This window comes from Indicator indicator, chromosome 2 (assembly GCF_027791375.1).
Source record: "Indicator indicator isolate 239-I01 chromosome 2, UM_Iind_1.1, whole genome shotgun sequence".
Classification (NCBI taxonomy): Eukaryota; Metazoa; Chordata; class Aves; order Piciformes; family Indicatoridae; genus Indicator; species Indicator indicator.
Window position 1 is genome coordinate 48,665,069 of NC_072011.1, and position 19,967 is coordinate 48,685,035.

The window sequence follows — 19,967 nt, forward strand, 5'->3', positions numbered from 1 at the left end:
AAGGAAGGTGGAAAGTGACATCTCAGCAGGCAGCATGACCCTCACCCACTTCTCTCACCTGTGTTGCTGGCATCTGGGCTTCACTTTCAAAGCATTGCTTAGGCAAAAGAAGTGTAATATTCTTTAAATAAGTTGCAGGTGCAAAAACACTGTTTTATTTATGCTATACTCACATAAAACATTCTAGCTCTGTTTGCATATCATTCCAGCTACTGTTTGTAGCATCTCCCCATGAATGTTTGACTTTGGCCTGATCGAAACATCTATGAAAGGAAATAGTCAGGATGCACATTTACTTCTATAAAAGTTGAATCAGGGCCATGGACAATAGCAAATATAATCCACTGTGCCTTTTTGAAGGCTCTAAAATTAATATGAGCCCCTTGATTTACATGTTAATAATACAACAGGTACATTTTTAAGAGTGCAACCTTTTGATTTTTCTTCCCTCCTTCCTTCTACATGAAAATGTTGTTCATTGTGGAAAGATACATTTTTAAAGAGCCCTTCAGATTGCATCGAAGAGAATTTTTATATGGAAGTCATTCTGAGATAGAAAATTAAAGATGCTAGCTAAAATTGTTCGAGTTTAATGTCTTCACTGTCAAATTTTGAGACTGATCCTGCAAATGCCTCCTCACAGCTGGGATTTTTTTTGGAAGCAAAGAGTGCCTGTTTTGAAGTAATTTATGGAGAGATGCAATTTAAATAAAAGGTATATTGCCTTCCTGCCTGTGGCATCCAGAGGCTGGAGGTGTCTCAGATTTCTATACAGTTAATGAGAGTTAGGAGCTTCAGTTCAGAAGCTAAAGCAGCCTTTGAGCAACAAGACATCTTCAGCATGCAGCTACTTGACACCACACAAGGGAAAATGCTGAATGCAAGGACTTGCTACAGCAAAGTTATCTTCTCTATATGAGACAAGCAGCCTGGGGCATCTCTTTACAAAAGGCTCTGGCCTGTTTTTCAAAGATTCAAGCAGAGGTTGGTATTTTAAATTATATTTGGTACCATGAGATACATTTATGTAATAACTTGGTGGTAGGAACATCACCCTGGGAAATGAGAACCTAGAATCTAAGCCTTTTTCAACCTGGTGTTGACCAAATATGCAAGCCATCAAAACCTGGCCAGAAAAATTAAATGCCTGAGTACTATCCAGGCATAGACTAACAGTAGATCTATTTTTACATACAGACTTATTTATATTCATCTTACTTCAGCTAATTTCCTTATTGAAAAAAGCTATTTTTGCCCAAACAGACTTACTTGAGGTTTACCAAGCCATAACAATTGAACATTTTATAGCTGAGATTTGATGCCAGAGGTGGTCTTAAAAACAAACAAACAAAAATCACAAAATAACAAGAAAACCCTCATTTTATAAGAGAAACAAAAGGCTCAGTCATCTTGAGCCATTTCTTTAAAAGGGGTGCCCTGGCTCAAGGAATCAGCCTCATCCTTCAGGGGAGAAAACAAGAAACTTTATCATTAATAGTCCAGGTAACAGAAAACAAACAAACAAACAAAAAAACCCAAACCAAACTGAAACAAACTAAAGCAGACAGGGAAGAGTAGTTTTAAGTGTTATTTTCTTTTCCTGTTTTCATGGTGTGGCAGTTTAGGCTGGGTACCTCCTGTTACTGCCACATAAGTTACACCTTCAGTGTCCTGAGTGTCCAACCCAATAAGGTGGACACAGGAAACAGTGTATTTCTACCCAGAAATCCTGCACCCCATAAATTCATCTGCAAAGTCATTCTCTTCCTCTTTCTTCCCTCTCTGCTCCCATGGGAGATGCTCTCTATTAGGTAACGGTGGGGGAGTATCTCAAGGCCTCTTAGGCCTGTCTAGGCCTAATGTCAGGAAGAGAAGGGAGGGCAGTCTCAGACCTGGCCAACCTGAGACTAGCCTAGCAGTGGGGGGGGGAGGTGGGGGAAGAAAGAACCCTGGGGGTTTTGGGTAGACCTTCAGGTAGGGAAAAGGGAAGTGTTGGGAGGCCTTTGGGTGTTATTGAAGGGATTCTGTATGCTTTGGGATTCTTTGCCACTATGCTTGTAGTTTTTGTAGTTTCACCAATTGCTTTTCCATTTAAACTTTCCATCACTCTTCAACCTGTTTGTGTGAGTGTCATTCGTTTGTCCCTCTTGGGGCAAGAGACGATCTGTCTGGCCTCAAACCAGGACACATGGCTAATCAATCACTTGAGCAACCTCACTAAATCTTCTGAGTATTACTATTGGTAAGTGCTCAGTATTGTAAAGAAGTGATACATAGTTTGTTCTACAGGCAGCATAGTAAAGACACTTGGAGAAAAATAATTAATCCTTGTAAGCTTACATACTAGTATTTGGTATGTTTGTTGTATTAAAAATACACTCAAACAGTTGGTACTGAGTGGGGAGGACAGTAGAAAAGACCTAAAAAAGATTAGAACAGCATGGTAAATTAAAAAAAAACAAACAAACCAAAACTCTTTGACATTGTTTGTCAACTTCTTTGTATTTGTTTGCATACCATTTTTGTTAGTTAAAATAATATTTAGCAATTCAATATCATGCAGAAAAAGTACCTAGACTATGTGGAAAGCAACAGTACCTGAGAGGTAGATTTCAATTTAAACATTTTTATTACTTACAAGAAATATTGGGGGTTTTACTGTCCACCAGAAAAAAAAAAAAACTAACAATATATGTGGGTTTAGGTGAATCCAAGTCAAGACATTTTATCTGTCAAAAAGTAACAATTTACTTGGAGTCAGTTCAGCAATAGTTTGCCTCTGACTGAGATACCACGATGACTCATGGACAACTGTAGCTTGAGTGTCTTTCAGTTCACCTTTATGGGCTGGCTCCATACTAGATTTCACCTCCAGTGACCTCCACAGTCTTCCCTTTAGCTGAATCATAAGTAGCAGACAATGGAAATCCTATAGAGATATGTTATGGGAATGCAGTCCTGCTGTGAAGTGAGACACAGAAAGTGATTTCTAGTTAGCATATTCCAGACTTCAAGCTTGCTTTCCCTTCTCTCTAGCCCCACACATCATCCACACTAAAGGAAATGAATTTTAAACTACAAGTAAAATGATTAAATTACCTGACAGGTTTAAAAATAAGTCTATGTATATTGACTACTCTTCTAACCCAAGCTGTATCTTCCTCATGTGGCCACTTCTAGTAGTTTGTGCAAAGAGAGCATGGCTAGGGATCTTAGCTTGGCAAACAAAGATGGCACTTTACATCACTATTTCTGTCTTACATCAGCCTTTAATCTTTGCATTCATTGGCTTGACACAAGTGCTGCTTGGATCTATTCAGTGAGTTCCTCCAGGTCACAATACTTATGCTTTTATACAGTACATAAATTGCAATGGGTCTACTGCAATAAATAGAAACTTGGAATAAAGGCATGCTTAGCGTATCATTTCTTTATGCTGAATCTATCCAATGCCAAAGCAAGTATGACATCAGTTATTATAGCTGCATGCATGTGCATGCACTCTCCACACACATTTTAAAAATTCAACTTTTTAGGGGGAATGTATGAACATATGAACATATATACATTCACATGAATGTATGAATGTATGAATATATGTATGTGTGTACAGAAAACCAGCTTGGTCAGCATGTGGCTCACAGGCAGCCTTTCTTGCCATCTAACTATGGCTACAAATGAATCATAAATCCAGCAAAAAATTCTGCTTTCAGACTCATAGAAAATGTTATGTCAGTTTTGGCTTATGTCAAAGAAAAACAGGGTGATAAAAGGTAGATACAGAAAGGCCCAAATTCTTCTGCATTTCCATCTGTACATGTTCTTTGAGATCTCTCTAGATTCTGTTTGCTCTCATAGACTCAAGAAATAGACCTTGTGTTTACATTTATTCCATGTTATCACTGTTGTGGTTGAGGGGGAAATATTATTTATTAATTACCCTCACAACAATAAATAAATGATATGGCAAGCAGGTATTAATAAAAATAGTAACCTTTTATTAATATAAATATGCCAAAACTCATTTATAGGATCGTTGTACGGTTGGAAGATATATTTATAATGGAATATACAGTCTTAGGGCAAAATATAAACTATTCTATGCAAATTAGGAGGCAACAACTTGGAAAGAGAAAGTCCCCGAGAGCTGGTAGCACTCAGTTACAGTGGGGGGAGGCTCAATAAGAACCTTTAAACCCAAAGGGCAATGAACTAATTACTCACAGCTGGTTTACCCACACTGGGGGATGCTGCTGCTGCTGTGTGAGAGTTTACTGCACAGTCCCAGGCTGATCCAGCTTCAGCAGATGTCGGGCAGTTGATGACGCTCTTCATGACAGGTACTTGCTTGGTTTCTGGGTAAACTGAGGCATGGCATGATTATGGTGGCAACTTCATCTTCCACGCTTGTGGCTTCTCCAGCTTGCATGTGTATGGCTCGTGGCTTTATCCCAGGCTCTGGACCAGGCACTCGAGGCAGAGCAGGACAACTCGAGGTAGCTTCTACGAGATGGGTCCAAGTAGGTTCAAGAGCAGCAAGGCAAGGCTTCAGCAGGCTTGAGCAAGGCAAGGCAAGGCAAGGCAAGGCAAGGCAAGGCAAGGCAAGGCAAGGGTGACTACCAAGTAACTTGTATATATACAAATTGCCAGAGATTAGTTGGTCCAATGGGGCACTGAAGCTAATGTGTAGCTGCCCAATGGAAAGGCGTTCTGCCAGGCTATAACCATAAAAGGCAGAAGCAAGGACCTTGCATCTGGGGGAGCAGTGGTCAGCTTACGTGCTCTCACCCCTGATAAACATCTTGTTTACCAGAGAGGCAGGAGTCGTGTCCCCTTTGTTCTTTTTCCCTGCATTGCCCTGTTTTTCTGCAGGAGGGAGGGGAGAGAAAGGGCCCCTGTCTAGACATCTTAAGGCCTGTCTGGGTTTGTACTGGGCCATTTCATGGCTCTACCATGACAATCACACTGCAGATAAAGAAACTATTTAGGAGTGTACATTATATATATATATACGCATATAGTGAGTATAGTCATCTACAGTTTGATTCTATGATTGCATAAATATTCATCAGACAGATTACAAAAACAGAAATGAGCAAATTACATTTTATTTTATTTTTGTACCTTTATTCAGCCATACTCATGGGAGGAAACTTAAGCCTTAAAGAAAATGATATGAAAGGAAAATTACCCTTGGATTTTCACATTGCTTCTATAAGAATTAATTCTATCAATTAATAGAAATATTATCACGTTACCTGTACTCTAGACAAAAATATACCTCAATAGTGCTGCCCTCCAGAGGAGAAAAGACATGTAAAGGGCAGACAACCTGAAAATGAGAAGGTCTTTGTCCACAATGATGCGTCCTCTGAAATAAACTCGAAAGAAACTCTAATACAATGTTTTTTATAATAAATTATATGCCATTCCTTCACCCAGCAGTCTAGTCAGACTGACCATAGAGAACTGGGTCTCTCTGACATAATTTCACAAGTCCAAAATGCTAAAGACAAAAAAGCTTGGCAAGGCAGAAAAATCAGATCCAAATACTCTGGAATCTGGAGAAATAAAATTATGTTACATGTCATTCATGACATGGGCTAATGCACTCTTCTTGCTTGTCTTAGAATACCTTGCTTTTATAATTGTGCTTCCTCCTAATCCTGACAAAAATGTCACAAGACAAGCACTTGCAATTATTATATCCTTAGGAGGTTTGATTTGTTTTTTTGGGGGGCTTTTTTGTTGTTTGGGGGATGGATTTCACTACTCCATGCTAGCAGTGAAATAACTGGCTTAAGTCACATCTCAGCTCAAGTCGTATTACTTCTCCCTCCCCTTTCCTTGCAAGAAAAGACTATTAAGATTTACAATGGATCCAGTCATCCTGTGATCAACTGGGAGGGGTGGCAGTACAGACTCAGACCAGGTGGATCCCTTCCTGAAGGACCTCCTGAGATTTCTGAACACAGCTCCTTAGATCCATCTTGTTACAGTGTGAGAGCTGAAATCCTCCTCCCACACTGACAATAACCAGGCTAGCTCAGTCTGGAAGCAAATGAAGCTATATTTACAGGCAAAACTACAATCTATGATGAAATGCAATGAATATGTACAAATACACACTATTCACAACATTCACAAATATGTACGATTAACAGAAGAACACAACAAAGCCCCTCTTGCTCCCCTCAAGGGGTTGTGCTTCTTTTTCTTCCCCCCACCAGAGCAGGCAAAAGGGAAGAAAGCCATGAAGCAGAGAGAGGTTTGTTATACGTAGCTTTTCAAGGTCAGTATGTGTGTTATCTTCAGCCAGAAAAGAAGCAGGCAGACCGAGAGTAGACGGACTGTGAGACTGCCCGACTGCCCAACCTTGTTTGAGTAGTGACACTTAAACATTTCTATCTCTCCAATGGAAGTTTTTAGAATAATAATAATTTTATTTTCTTACACCCAACAGTGATTTATTTACATTCTATCACTTTCTCTGTTCGAACTTTGGGAAGAAAAATTAGACAGTCTTAAAACCATGAGACATCTTCCTTCATAAAGACAGGGTTTGTATATCCAAGGAGAGACACCTATAAGGAAATCAAAGCCCATTACCCTTATTGTGATTGACACTTGTAGAGAAATGGCCAGAAGATAAAAGGCCATGAGCTGCACAATCCAAGCTAAACTAACTATAAACAGGATGACATGTCCTTGAGAGGCTGATAAGAGAAAGCTTGGCAAAGCAGTAAACAGGAGATGAAGCCAGGTGTTAAAGCTGCAAGGCAGAAAAACATTGCCGATACGATATTCCAATCAGTGTACAGTAACAGGCACGTGAACAATGTATTTTAGTCAATTGCAGGCTAATGTTATTTGTGTGGACAGCACATAATACTGTAAAAGCCTGTGTCTTATAATAATAAATGAGCAAGATTCTGAACTCATATTGGGTCTATGTCTTGACTCTGGCTGAGCAGGATTTTAACTCATATTGAATCCATGTCCTGACTCTGGACAATCTCCTACATTTGGTGCCTGAACAAGGACAAATCAGGACATCTCTATTAAGGATCTAATTGCATTGCAAGGAGAAGACGGGCTATGCTGAGAAGCTGTGGCAGAAGCTGGCAGAGAAATGGGTTACTATGTGACTATTTCTGACCCTCAACAGGAGTGGTGCTGCGAGGCAAAAGAGGCAGCAGCTGGATGTGAGGTCACGTCTCACCTCCTGTATTGGGAACCTGGAACTCCACGCCGGAAAAAGGTGCGGATGGGGGACAGGAGATTGCAGTGGGTGGCATCCTAGAGGGAGAGCTGGAAATCAACTGAGCGCGCCAGTTGTTGGACCTGCAACCGAAGACCACCTTACTGAGTATGAGTTGGGAGGCAGCATTCATGCTACTGCTTGCTAAGCAAGGTGCTGGCGTGAGCATGAAGAGGCTCAAAGAGCTCCATCAATGTGTAAAAGAAAAAGGACATTTGAAGGACCCTGAACTCATGTTTAGTATCACAGAGAAGTGGGAGGCAGGGACGGCTGAAGTGCGAATGGGATTAGGAGTAGGAGGCACTCACCCCGTCCCAACTCCACAAACAAGATGGACACACAGACGCAGGTCGCTGGACAAGTGGCGGCGCCACAGCCCAGCCCACCCGGCCTTGCCCCGGCATGGCCTCACTACCTGCCTCCGGCAGCTGGAGTCCAGCAGAGGGCAGGGCAGCACCACCCCACTGCTGCTGCCATGGGCAAGGGACCCGGGGGCCTCCTGAGCCAAGAGAACTGCGCTGCGGCCCGCCCCAGAGGCGTGCGGCACCGCAGGAGAAGCCCTCCAGCCTGCATCATAGGAATCCACCTCAGCCTGGACCTGTACTTCGACACCTATTAAGGTGAGCCACCAGGAACATAATGGGACAGAATCTAACAAAGGAAAAGGATTTAGTCACTGGAATTTGGGAAATTCTCCTAAAGCGTAAAGGTATAAAAGCTAGTGTCTATGATTTAAGGAGGCTGTTTTTATGGGGGAAGCAGTAAGGAATTTCTTTTGCAGCTCCACCTTTAGTGTTGCTGCATGGCAGAAGCTGGTTAGTTATTTATGGGATACCTTAATGAAAGGAAATAAAGAACTTGTAGATATGGCTACTACCTGGTGAATGCTTAATGAAACGCTAAAAGACACCAAGCAAGAGCAAGATAAAAAGGAGGAGGAATTTAAAACAGAGCTAAAAGAAAAGGGAATTGATCTGGGTGTGGGGGAGATAACTAAAGCCACCCCCTCCGCCCCTAGCTGTACAGAGGAAAAGGGCGCTGGTGAGTAGAATCTCCTTTTCCTAATGAGCAGCTAAAGATCCCTATTAAGTGGATCCTCAACCGCAGCAGTAATTTTCCTCCCCTACCACCTGACAGTGAGGAAGAAGGTGAGAAGGAGATCTCACCCCAGGCTGTGAGGTCACAAAAGACTATGTGGGGAGGTGAATGTCAACTTTTACCTCCCTGTGGTCTAACTGTAACCCCTCCATCACCATCAAGACTTTGGCAGCTGGTTCATCAGAAAGCTGCTTCAGGGGGTGATTTGGAAGTGCCACATACAGTTACCACTCCAGTGCAGATGCATTCCCTTATGAGTGTTTCTGATGACTGTAGTGAGCCCATGGCTTTCGCTGTGGAAAAAGCAGCTCCAGGGACTGGTCATCAGTTTAACCATCAAGTTTGGGGCTCGGAAGTTGTGCAGGACTTGCACACAAGAAAGTAAACTGTTTTGAATACTCTTAGAGATATTGTTAAAGAGCAGGGGAAAAGTATGGCTCGGGAGCAGAAATCTGTCCTAGAGGCCTTTCAGAAACTCTTTAAGCAATATGAAAAGTCTATCGGTACCTCTGCTCTTCAGCGGATGCTCTTTTCAGCAACCAAGCACCACTTTTCTAACACTAGAAGAATAGTTTATGACCCAGGAATCCAGGATAAGGTCAGAGCTAAGTTGTGGGACTGTGCTAAGAAGGGAGATAAGATCAGAGAGATTAAAGCAGTGCCTGACACTGAGGTTGCCTTGGAAAAGCAAGTGAGAAACATTGATTGCCAAAGAGTTTTGTGTGCCTTGGGAAATCCTGCTGTGAATGAGGTGCTAACACCTTGCACGCATAAACATCCAGAGACTTTGGCAGTGGAAGATTTTTGTAGCTTCTCCCCGCAGCCTTTAAATTTTCAAGCCCCATGGATATCAGTGTGGAGCAGAGGAAGGAGATGGCCCCTGATTGGGCCATTAGGAGCCTCAGAGCAGTGATGCCAGCCTGCCCTTAGGCCTGAATCCAGGAACACCGCAGGAGCAGCAGCAGCACAATGGCAGAGGAACGGCTGCTCGCTATCGTCACCCTACGGCCCCGGTCAACATCGCCGTAATCAAGTACTGAGGCAAGCGGGACTGCAAGTAGCCCCAGAAAAAGTACAACAGTCAGCGCCTTGGAAATATCTTGGGTGGTCTAGTAACGACAGCATCATTGTCCCCCCGAGGACTATGTTTAAGGCTGAGTTAAAAACTCTTGCTGATGTTCAGACCCTTATGGGAGATTTCCAGTGGATCAGATTCAGAGCCACTACGACCCCTACTCAAAGGCTCTGAAGCAGCAAGCAGAGCAGAGCAGTAACCAAGAGGAGCCAGGCTGGGAAGAGGATGAAGAGGAGTTCTTGGGGATGTCACCCCTGCCTTGTGGAAACATCACATTTCCAGAAGCAGCAGAGAACGAATCTGCCCCTGCAGACCTGGAGGGAAGCTACCCCACAGCTCCCAAGAGACCCTCAGAGGAGAGCTGGGCTGTCCTCCCTCCAGAGCCAGCCCCAGCAGAGGGCAGCCCCTCTGAGAGCAGTGAGAGCGTACTCAGATTGCAAACCCTGCCAAATCCCTCAGCACCTTCTGCACCTGCACGGCAGTCAGCAGCATCCTCAGAGCCAGCAGAGCTACAGAGCTCAAAGCGGTGGAGAGCAAAGCGCAGGTGTAATAAATAAAAATGAAATTATTTGTTAATCATATGTGGGGACCTTGACTGTTCTCTGTTTACCCTTTCCTAGACAATCTGTTCAAGCCAAAATGTGAAATAGCCCCCTTATCACCTTTCCAAATACCAGAGGGCTTCTCCCCACACCGGTAAATACCTGTGGGGCCGGTGACAATAGGTGGGTATTGCTGCCATCAGGGCAGGGGAAGAACGTTTCATACCTTGTCTCCTCTATTCAGACCTCTGCTGATGAGACAATGCCCAGGGCAGGGCAGAGCTGTGGGGGAGCTGTAGACCTGACTCACAGCAGGAGAAACTGAAGGTCCTGGGAGATTGATATGGGCTGTGAATACAGCTAGGGAGCCTCCAGACTGGGCAGATTGGATTTGTAAATTCTGTTAGTGCTCTGACAAAGAGTTCCTCATCCTATCTGCTAAATCCTGCAGCCAGTGTTAAAGGAGCAGGAAATCTGGGGCAATGAGTGTTTAACTGTGGAGTTTCAGACATCAGGTCTATGAATTTGGGTTGTTCGGCACTTCAACTAGTTCCTGTATCAGACAGACAAAAAGCTCAAGTTCAAATCACAGCAATAATGAAAGCAGCTGAGCTGGGATGTCTAAAAAGCCACTGAAATATGAAAAACAAGATTTAAGAAGTGGATACTAAATATGTAGCTGTTACATAATGTCTATCATATACATTGCTTCCCTCCTCATGGCAAGGAGAAGAGTTCCACTTCACCATTACCCTTGTCCTGGCTTGAGCAAATCTGCTGTGCCGTAGCTAGTGGCGAGTTTCAAATTCCTTGACTTTAAAATGTAATGAACCACCTACTCTATCACAACAATAATTGTTTTCCACACATTTCTTACCCATAAAATACATATCTAATCCAAACTCTTTGTAATAAATAGAAATGGAATTATCTGTTAATCATATGATGTTAAGTTTAAATGATGTTAGATTAATAATTATCTTTTATAAAAGCTTAATAGTGGAATGTAGGTTGCTTTGCTTATTTGCCAAGACTTGTAACTAAACTACAACAGACAGCCTTGTGTATCATAGGCAGCTTTGTGTATCTGTCAAAGTCCTGTATTCTAACATTCCTAAGCCGGATCCACGACTCCTTGCTGGATATCTACGCATATGCAGAATGATAAACTGGCTCCGAGTATGCAGAACAAGAGATAAGGAACTGAAACAATGCAAAGAGACTGAGATGATGCTGAACTCCTACTCTATAAAAGTAGTCTATATGATACTGTCAGGGCGAGCCGTTGAGGAACAGGAGATTCCCCCGGCTGACCAGCGCTGTTTTTGCTCACTTACCAAATAAAACTTTAAATTTAACCACATAAAATTGGAGTGGTCATTTTTGTCAATTACACAGGGCAGGACAGAGACTCTGAAAGAGGAAGGACCAACGGATCTCTGAGTCTTTGAGCTGAACACGGAGAGTGAGAAGTCTACCCCTTCCAACACTGGCAAGAAAGGTTCCAGCACTGAGATCAGTGAGGACTCAGCTGCAGCTGCCCACAGAGGTGAACTGGTGGCAGCAGTGGCTTCAGGCACTTACATGAGAACATTTCTGTCCTGCAAAGCCCACGAGGACTGAGCTGCAGCTCAAATATAGCTCTAGCTGGAAAACCTATTGTGGGAGGTGACACCAGTATAAGGGGTGACATTGGAGGGCCTGTATTCCCTCTGGCTGATGGTAGAGGTCCCTGAATCTGCAGCAGAGCTCTCAGGGTGCAGTGCTCTCATCTATGTCACTTTTGGAGTTTTCTATTTCTCTCTCTTTAGAAGTCAAATTAATCATTTGGTTGTCTGTGCAATATTCCCTGTTCTGATCTACACTGCACCTCCCTGAGCCTTTTCTAGCTGGGGTGAAAACCAGGAACAATTCTAACAGCTGGTAGTTTTGTGGTTTTTTCAAACCTTTTGCAGACTTGTAGTTAGCAGCAATTAAAGGAATTCTACAGAGTCAAAAAAGAAAGAAAAAAATGCCTTCCCCCCTCCCTCCTCCCTCCTTTCCCCCAACCCTCCCTCCTCCCTCCTTTCCCCCCTACCCTCCTTCCCACCTCCTTCCAGCCTTCCTTCCCCCCCTCCTTCCCCCTCTCCTTTCCCTCCCTCCTTTCTTCTCCCTCCTTATCTCACTCCCTTGTTTTGCAGCTGTTGAAGGTCTGCAGATACCTATGTTCTGATTTTAAAGTAACAGTGTTAAGTTTTCTTAAGAAAAGTATCTCGCCATTTTATGTGAACTTGATATATATGTATTGGTTTTATCATTATTTCTGATTGTAAGGGATTGGGGAAATTTATTATTTTAGTGTTTGTACTTGTTGTGTTTTCACAATAAGCACTTATATGACATATCTGGTACTTGCAAAAAGGTAAGTGTTATAGAAAAGGATGAAAATTATGTTTGTTTATAAGTCTTTAGTGATTGTGTTAAAGTATTTTTCCTAATCAATAAGCATAACACAGTGTAAGTGCTACTGGGTTTATAAGTTTATAGGTTAAGGTTTTTCTTTTCTTTTTTTCTGGTTCGAACCTTTCTTTTTTTAAGTCTGCTGGCAAATTTCAAAAAAGAGCTCTATGTATATGGTAAATAAGTTTTCATTTTGAAAAGCGCACATTATATAATATACTGTCTTTTTTTGTTGTTCTTTTTCTTGCACATTACATTGATGGTTTAATTCTCACGTAGGTTTTTAAGTTTTTAGGACCTTTTTTGGTATTAGCAGGACTTAGGAGTTTATTTTAGGAACGTTATAGAGTGTTGTTTTGGTTTTTTGTGTTCATAAAGGTTTTAAGATAAGGATTATAAGAACATGAAAAGTGACCAAAACCAAAAATTCTTTTCCCCTTTTCTGATACAGAGGTTCACCCTAGGGAAAAGTCAAGGCTAGGAAAGGGATTCATCTTTTCCCACCTACACATTTTCCTGATGCTAGCATGGCAAAGCCCAGTGCAAGACTCAAAGCATGGGACAAACAGCAGTGCCCATGAAGTTGACAATGATCTGACCAATGAGTCTGACCACACTGCCTGTTTAACTGAGATCAGAAGTGTTGATCTGAAGCTGATCGCACGAGTGTCCCTCGAGGAAACATCTCATTCGGGACTGAATGCCTGGCTGGGGGGGAGGCCCATTGGGGAAAGGTCCCTTGGGGGAAGCAAAGGGCGCTTGGTTGTACTTTTCCATTGATTGTAAATATTTGTAAATATTGTTAATAGTGTATATTTCTATATATTCATTGCATTTCATCATAGATTGTAGATTTGCTTGTAAATACAGCTTTCATTTACTTCCAGACTGAGCTAGCCTGGTTATTGTCAGTGTGTGTGATTTCTGCTCTCACACTGTTACAATTCATTATTTTGGTGCTCCAACATGAGGCAATTGTTTGTATGATTTATTTTTGCTCAGATTAGGAAGCAAAATGAAGCTGTTTTGGATTCTTTGGCATTTTATTTACTTTGTTATCAGTGTGATGATCTATAAATTTCCTCCATGCTAGATAAGATTGTGAGATACGTGGCATATAAGCTGTTTCTTTAGGGTAAGAACAAGTTACTGAAAGTTGTTGAGTTCTGTTCTGGTTTTATTGGACTAGGAAGTTATGGCAACTCAACTGCAAATCTGCCAGCAGATGCATTTGAGTTTGCTATTCCTCTTTCAGAGGGTTATGTGAACCAATGGAACCCTAAACTGATTTTTATGATAAGCTGGAATCTGGTGTTTGTTGTAGTAATCATATTGCTACTGGTAACACTGTATCGAGAAAGACATGGGGCTATTTGCTCTAGCAGCTTGTGTAGATGTAGAAGAAAGCATAGAAAAGCTCAGAGAGATTTGGAATTAGGTTCTGATTCTGATTACAGTGTCCAGGAGATCACAATTAAGTGTAGGGAAGAGAAGGCTTGTGAGAAAGATGCCAATAGCCTTGGCTCAGAGCCAGTAGCAGCTGCTGCAGAAACTCTGTCAGTAGCTCCGGGAACTTTGCCAGAATCTGAGATAACTACCATGACTACACAGGCAGACGCCATTAATGAGGCACAGTCTCTTCCTCCCTCTGCTGCTGATATGGAAGCAGCAGACGCTACAGGGTCCCAAAGAGTATCTGCTGATTCTGCTGCGAATGTGAAAGCTAAACCAGTGAATTTGGTTGCCGCTCTCACCAAAAAGTGCAAGGGAGCCACAGGAGGAGGTGCAGACGCTGCAGAAGAGGGTGCAGAAGATGCAGAAGGAGGTCTGTAGAATACTGCCCAAGGCTATAAACATGACCTGTTGAGTTTCCTGCTACAGACTTATCCTTTCCATGAAGCACTGTAATAAATACATAAACTCAACATAGCATGTAGTTCATATTGGAGATCTATAGGAAGTGTAGCCCATACCTGTTTTTTAGACACATCTGTACGTCAAGTAGCTCAAAGGCCTGTGAGTGCGGCACTGGAGTTCTAATATTATATAAGTGACTTATTTCGAGTTATTGCCATACAGAGATAAAATACATGAGAACAGTAGTGAATTACACGTTACCTGAGATATAATAATTCATTTACTATGAAGGTAACACTTGAAACAGCTCACTGATTCAGATGCTACAAGAAATACAACATATCAGCTTCACTGTCTGTACAAGAAAATTTTCAGACATATCTGGTACAAGTGCTATTTTTTTCTCTTTCACAGAGGTAATGAAATATTATATAATTACATGCTAGTCACAAAAAAATTGTTTTGTGTTAAGGAATTCTCAGAGCTAGAACATCTTTTTGACAGATGGGTACAGTCCTAGCGAGCAGCAAGAGTGATAGCTGTGGTGAAGATTTTCACAGAATTAGGCTGGCTGGGGAAGCAGCCTGTTGACCACACACAAGCATGAAGTGGTCTTAATTTCAGAATTACATACAGGTCTCCATGCTCATGGCATTTAATTCTTGGCCTCTTGTGTGACCGCACCACCAAAATATACCATCTACATATAATAGCACATAGATGTTAGAATATAGTCCCCTGCTGAGGTCATTTAGCATGTTGCAGAAAAATCATCATTGCCTGTGTATCAAAGCTTTTAAATTGTACTCCTCTGAGCCAAAAGGTTAGCCTGTGACTTAAAAGCACAGGCTGCAGATGTGGATCACACCTCAGAAAACAGAAACACAGAAAACAGACTGTGGCAGATTTCTGCTCACTTGCTTCAAGCCCTCAAAGCAGAGCCAACTTAAGAGTAACATCAAACCAGTAAGGATCAGTAAAGTTTTAATTATCCAGCCTCTAAGGAACAGGGATTTCATTGTATTTCTGAGAAATGGCTCCAGCATTTAACCATCCTCTTAAGTCCCAGTTATCCAAGATGCTTGTTCTCTACTGAGCTATATAACTTCTAATTAACAATATTCCAAGATAACCCCTTTACACAAGATTTTTCTACATAACTTCTGTAGCAAATTTTTTACTGTGACAAGAGTATAGATTTACCCTCTCTTTGTATTTCCACAAATAATATTTGAATTTTATTAGAAGTCATTGATTCTATCAAATTGAAAGCAAGAGATAATTAGTACCAGGAAACAGTTTGCATCGTTAGAAAAGGTCTATGAACGTGATATGCATGAAATTTATAAGAATACAGGTAACATAGTAAGATGGGAGAAGAAGGGCATAATAATCAGGGAACTGTATTGCCTACAAAGCCCTACCAGTACACAGAGTTGTACTGTTACAGTCCACTTGCACTCTAAAAATAAAGCATATTTTATTTTGGCCAAGTTCTACCCCAAAAACACACAGCAAAATCAAGATCATGCACTTATATGTTGATACCAGCTTTCTCAACAAAGTCAGAAAGCCAAAAACGGTTAGATTTCAGTTGTGCAGCCACCTCTGATTTTACAATGTCAGAGATAGTAAGGATACGTTTCAACAAATAGTTTCACAGTGCTCTTTTCCCACTATACCACAACAAGCAGGAAGATTTTACACTTAACTAATAAAGTGTTCCTCTCAAAGGATTGCATTAGCTAAAGAGCTCCGATATCTAAACCCAGAACAGAAATATCTGCCACACAGAATATATTGAAGTACCAATCATCAAAGAAATACTTACTTAAAAGTATATTAAAACATAGCAGAATTTTTATTCCTATTAGTACATTGCTTAGGAGTCCTAATGACATTCACTAGTTTAGAGAAAGGACTCAGGAAACCAAATGCAGAGCACCAACACCCCCCAGGACCCCCCACCAAAAATAAAAGAAAATCAACCACCAAATACTTTTCTTATGCATTAGCAAACTGAATCAGTTCATCAAAGGATCAGAGAAAAATCAGATGAGGTTAATGGGGCTGCAAGCCTGAGTATCACGCCAAAGAACGGCCAAAAGGAAAAACAACAGAATCATAGAATGGGTTGGATTGGAAGGGACCTCCAAAAGTCATCTAGTCCAACGCCCTATATAGTAAGAAGGGACATCCTCAACTAGAAGTGAGTCACCAGATCTGCTCTCTCATCAGAGCAGCCTGAAGCACAGTAGGAGGTTAGGAGCCAGAAAGCTGAGCAGAAAGAGACACTGAGGTAATGAAACTGTCACAAAGGGCAAGATAAAAGAGCAGTATTGGTGCTCATGTATTTATTAATTATCCCAGCACAGAGGTTTAAGTCTTTCAGTGTTAGAGTGCAAAGCCAGTTCAGTGCACTTGGATGTTTTACATGATGCTCAGAATAATCGCAAATAATTACATTAGGAACAAGATAATGGTCAAGAGAGCAAGCTGAATTTCAGGTTTTGTTCTTTTAATTTTTGCAGGCTCTAGACTGCAAACCCTGTCTAAGCAATGGTTCTGTTTTCCTACGAAGCCAGCAGGATCAGGCCCTGCTTCTAACCAAGATCATTACAAAGGACAAGGAAAGGGGGGAGTGTTCTCCAGGGAAGAGTAAAAATTATCCGTGGCACTGTATCACACAGAAAGTCCATAGACCAACAGTTGCAAAGTTGAGGCTCTTTACATCTGGTCTGGAGACATTTATTTGGAACTACTATTTCTATTGTTTTATCAGTTGTCCACAAAAATTCAATTAGACTGAAACCTGGCACTCAAATATATGATATAGGAGTGTGAAGGGTTTTGTCAAAATCCTTTAGAATAAAGAAAGTAAATGTGTTTAATTGCAAGTTAAACATGCACAAAGAAAACCAAACAGGCTTCCCAGTCTGAACTGCTTTCTCTCCCATGTGCCTGTGTAACTTAAATAAGCTTTTATTTAAAACACGGTATTTTACAGACCCTTGTGATGGTTTTAAGACTGTCTTTAATTTTTCTTCACAAAGTTCAAGCAGAAGAGTGAAAGAATATAAATAAATCACTATTGGGTGTAAGAAAGCAAAATAATGATTGTTCTAAACACTTCAGTTGAAGAGATAGAAATGTTTAATTATCACTACTCAAAACAAAGTCATTCAGTCTCAGCTTGCTCGGCTTCTGTCTGCCTGCTTCTTCTTTTCTGGCTGCAGATAACACACATGCTGACCTTGACAAGCTAAGTCTAACGAACCTCTCACTGCTTCTTGGCTTTCTTCCCTTTTGCCTGCTCGGGGGGCAGGAGGGGAGGGAAGAGAGGCACAGGCCCTCAAGGGGGGCCAGGGAGTTTTGTTGTTTTTTTCTGTTGATTGTACATATTCGTAAATGTTGTGAATAGTGCATATTTGTACATATTCATTGCATTTCATCATAGATTGTAGTTTTGCATGTAAATACAGATTTCATTTGCTTCCAGACTGAGAAAGCCTGGTTATTGTTGGTGTAGGAGGGGGATTTCAGCTCTCATACTGGTACAACCCTCAAGACCTTTGCTTGAATTTGGCATTTCTGGAATTTCTGATGCAAAATTGCAATGACTGAAGAGCAAATAGAGCAGAATAAGAAGACAGGCCCTATGCTTCTGTAACTTTTATTTATTACATGTTTTATTGCGAGTATCGATATTAAAATCTCTCTATAAAGTTTAACTAAGAATTAAAATAATACCAGATAAGATTACATTGCATCTGAAATATTCTTTTGGGTTTGGGTTAAGTCAGGTTATGACACATCACAAGACCTATGCCTGATTTTAACATTGAACAGCCAGAATGTTTTTTTGGGCCATGACTCAATAGTGTATTTCAGTCTGTGGCTAGCTTCAGTTGTGCAAGTAATTTCATTGGTTTCAACAGGACTATTCACTTGTTTTATGTTAGACAAGTACTCATTTTGCTGGACTTGATCCAAGCTGAGCTTTACACAGAGCTCCTTCTTTATTTGACTGTCGAATACACCATATTGGGAGAATTCTGAGCATCTTGGGGAATTCCTAAGGGCATGAACAGATCTTAGCAAAAATCTTAGCAAAAAGAGAAAAGATGAAGACTAAGAGGTTGCCTCTTCAAGTGAGAAAAACCTGTATCTAACCCTCATTAAAATATCTTGGATAAAAAATGTATCACTACCCTTAGATTTGAGTTTCCTCTCTCTGGTGGGAGTGTGATACAAATTTAACTTTAAACACAGTCTTTTTTTCCCCTTTTTTCCCCACCTTCTCTCTTAATTTGTTTCACATGTACTCCTTATAGAGCAAATTTTGAGTGAGTATAAATCCTGGGAGTTTTACTGCGTAATTAAAAACATGTTTCTGTTCCACACATGGATGGGAAACTCATGTCTCAGAGGATTAATTAACAGTCTTTACACGTTCTGTATTTAGCTCAGGGTACAAAGCCAAAAACATAAATTAAGTTTTAGACAGAAACAGGAGCTGCAGATGGTTTTAAAATTTGCTTCTTAGTGCATTTTGCATTAGCCAGAAATATGTACTGTATAAAACTAAAACAATGACTCAGTAAGCATACTTAATGCACAGTTGTATTTAAAATGTTCTTGCTCTTTTGCAACTTCATATGTTTTTAGGCTTATAAAAATTATAATTTTAAGCTTGGTGTAGTCATATGTCTGTAAACGAGATCAAGCCTTGCAACAAAGATCTTGTAACAGAGAGACACAAGAAAGCTGGGGAGGGACTTTCTAGGGTGTCAGGTAGTGACAGGACTAGAGGAAATGGATCAAAGCTAGAGGAGGGTAGATTTAGATTAGACATTAGAAAGAAGTTCTTCACCACAAGGGTGGTGAGACGCTGGAACAGGTTGCCCAGGGAGATGGTGGAAGCCCCATCCCTGGAGGTTTTTAAGACAAGCCGGATGTGTCTCTGGTCAACTTGATCTAGTGGAAGGTGTCCCTGCCCATGTCGGGGCGGTTGGAACTAGATGATCCTTGAGGTCCCTTCCAACCCTGACAATTCTGTGATTCTGTGAAAATGCAGTGCTGTGAACATAACAGATAATCATCTGCCAAAACCAAAATTAAACACTGGGGTGACAACAGAAATTATCACACTGATTTACCACCTCTCCATTTACAAAGCAAACACCCTATAAAATAGCACTAATTTGGCATTAACTTTAAATTAATTAGAATTATTAATGGAGAATGCCATCTTAAAAGAAAAGTGAGAGAGGACCTTCATTGGAAGCAAATGCTTTAAAAAGTTACATTGCAAAAGCATAAAAGAGAACATCAACCCCCATGAGTCCTGCGAGTCTTCCATCACTGGCTTTCACATAAATATTCTATTGAATCTAAATGGCAAAGGGACCTGGTAAAAGCCAAGATTAATTGAAATAGCTTGAATAAGTCCATAGGCTGAGGGACTGCTAATTCGGCAAAAGTGTTTGCGGGCTTGAAGCCACATACAATGTGCTATGGGACAGTGGAAGTAAAGGAAGCATGAGATGAATGCAGAAGACAGCCAGACCATCTCATTCCCTATTGTTACTAGTTATTCTGTTCCAACAACTAAGTGGCCTTGGACATATAATGACATTTGTGTCTCTTAGTGGGACTTAAACTTTAAAGAACCTCTAAAAGTGCCATGAAAGTG